The sequence below is a fragment of the Sinocyclocheilus rhinocerous genome, unplaced genomic scaffold, assembly GCF_001515625.1.
Source record: "Sinocyclocheilus rhinocerous isolate Xijiao unplaced genomic scaffold, SAMN03320098_v1.1 scaffold605, whole genome shotgun sequence".
Classification (NCBI taxonomy): domain Eukaryota; kingdom Metazoa; phylum Chordata; class Actinopteri; order Cypriniformes; family Cyprinidae; genus Sinocyclocheilus; species Sinocyclocheilus rhinocerous.
The window spans coordinates 2,569,523-2,572,255 of record NW_015661612.1 but is presented as its reverse complement, the minus strand read 5'-3'; the positions used below and the strand labels follow the sequence as shown (position 1 = coordinate 2,572,255).

General features: G+C 38.7%; 1 protein-coding gene across 1 annotated transcript in view; it reads right to left on the bottom strand.

The window, feature by feature from the left end:
* Positions 1-2,733, bottom strand: part of LOC107726451 (myomegalin-like) — a 69,760-nt gene that overhangs the window by 41,171 nt on the left and 25,856 nt on the right. The gene's annotated exons all lie outside the window — the stretch shown is intronic.

Below are 2,733 nucleotides of genomic sequence, written 5' to 3'. Positions count from 1 at the left end.
CACTGGAGAGAACTCAAGGAGCGGAAGGCCTGCGATCGGATGCCGAGGTTGCTTTGTTTATTCTCGATAGGTGAGTAACACCGTGTCTGTGCTGCAACAACTAAAGTCTGTCTAGTACATCTCCTCCCAGCACCAACTTGTTTTTGTATATTATATAAATGTCTACCTGTTTCAATACCATCCCAATATACCTGCCATACTGATTGTGCATATTTCCTGATGTATGCTTTAGCTTCTGCTTTACTTAATGGAACTTGTAGATCAACCTGTTTTAATTTTAGAGTTTGTTTAGCTATAATATCCACCTTCTCATTCCCTTCCACACCAACATGAGCAGGAACCTACTCGGCAATACTATACTGAGTGTGTGTTATATAGTGTGTGTGATTGGTTTCAGGTGAACGTGTGATTAGTGAAATGGCTGCTGGGAAATGTAGTCCGGGGTGACATGTGAAAGTCTGTGTAGTGAGAGAGTCATAAAAATGGAAGAGCGACCTCTGGTGGTAATTGGACGGAAGTCCATGAACCGGATTCGTGATACATCCAGTGTAGACAAGGTGTAACATTGGTTTTGCTTTGTTTAACAGAACTAATCGTTGCCTGGGTTGCGAACGTATTTGTGGGGCGGAGCTATCAAAATAGGGGCGAGACCCTTTTGGGGTAGGGGCGTGTTTGTTTTGGTGATTTCAAATGTCAACATTGGCTACCAGAAATCGCTTACCCCACCTTTAAAATGGCACAAATGTTAAGTGAATTCACGCTTGCAGAATCTCTGCTACTATATTAACTTTAAAATGGGTATCCCTGTACAGCTATGATCAGCTGTTCCTCCTCCTTGGCTGAGCTTTCAGTGTTGTTAAGGAAAGGGTGAAGCTGATTGGATGGTTCTTGTCACATGACCTGGGGTGTGCTTGCAGCATTCTGAAAAGATGAGATGTTTTCATCTCGCTGCGGTGTAGACGCACCTGGAAAAAACAACCACGTTGCTTCTATAATGAGTGTGATTGCCACACATCTACATTTGAATATGAACTTGAGCAGGCAAAAGATGCGGCATGCATGTGAACGGCCCTTTAGACTATTTCTATAAATTAACAAAATTTCTGACTACCTTAAGACAATAATTATTCTGACTATTTATTATCAGTAATTGTTCTGATGATTAATATTTGATAATGTAAGTTTATAGTAGTTTATAGTAATTTATAAATAATTATAATAAATGCAATAAATTATTTTAATAATGTATAAATTATTTCATTTCTAAAATTCTAGATAATTATAATTTATAATTCAAAAAATAACTGATGCAAAACCTGTATTTTAAAATATTTTTTTTTGTTAGGTTTACCTGTGTTCTTTGGGAAAAAAGTCAAAAGGGAAATTACTGCTAGTGGTCATGTTTGATTTATTTAATCTTTGTCCCTAAGTACATACCTTTCAGACTCTGTAAAAGAGTTTCATTTCATTTTTCAATCCTCCAAAGAGTACTGAAGCAAAAGAAGTGAGTCACAAAGGTGAGTCGTAACAATCTTTGCTCACGTCTCCTCTGGGATGTGTTTAGCAGGTCTTTGTGTGTGTGAAGGGTGTTACTCTGACACTTTAAGTATTCTGGAGTGTCTATAAGAGCCTCTCACTCAGCGCAGTGCTCTAGGACCTTCTTGAGGACCTCGTAACGGCTTTTCCAGACTCCATTGCTGCATTGCAACGGAGCTGTTTTTGAACGTGATGATGGCTGCGGCACTGACCCTTCCTGTAATTGTTTGATCCAGAGCAAACGGCACCTCTGGGTTTTTGACTGCACCGCGCCAGGACATCCATTACTGCAATGAGCGATCTGAGTGATCGTCCCGGTCAGCCACTACATCAGTTAGTGTTAGTAATCACAGCCTACAAGTATGTAATTTAGCTTGGAAGGTGATATCGTTGTTTTGCTTGTTTTTTTTTAGTCCTCAGAGAATCAGATGTTAGTTCCGAGGCTCGGAACGATGGCTTAGAGGAAGCCATGAGGAAAACATGAGGAGAAATTATGAGGGAAATTTTTGCTTGATGGCTAAGACTCAGGTCACTGGCAGACACATCATCAGAACTGAACAGATCGTGTAATGGAAATGACACATAGCAACCGACCCATCAACAGAAAAATGATGTCACCTGAAGAATAACAAAGGTAGGGGGTCTCGTTTATAGGTGATCCCCCGAAGGCCAATGGATTCTACTGTAAATGTAAATGTTACTGACATACTTCCACCCGACCGTACAAGAAAAAGTCAAGCACGAAACTTACATGAGGATTGAGTTGCTCATTGTGTGTTTTACTGAGAATGAATTAGCTCTTGTCTACCATTCAAAAGTTCGGGGTAACTGACACTTTTATTCAGCAAGAATGCATTAAATTCATAACTGACAGTAAAGACTTTTAAATTGTTAGAAGCGATGTCTATTTAAAATAAATTCCACAAAAATAGTATGCAAAAATATCCACATATGTGACCCTGGACCACAAAACCAGTCTTAATTGTCAATTTTTTGATGCAGTTATCTGAAAGCTGAATGAATAAGCTTTCCATTGATGTATGGTTTGTTAGGATAGGACAATATTTGGCCGAGATACAACTATTTGAAAATCTGGAATCGGAGGGTGCAAAAAAATCAAAATATTGAGAAAATCGCCTTTAAAGTTGTCCAAATTAAGTTCTTAGCAATGCATATTACTAATCAAAAATAAAGTTT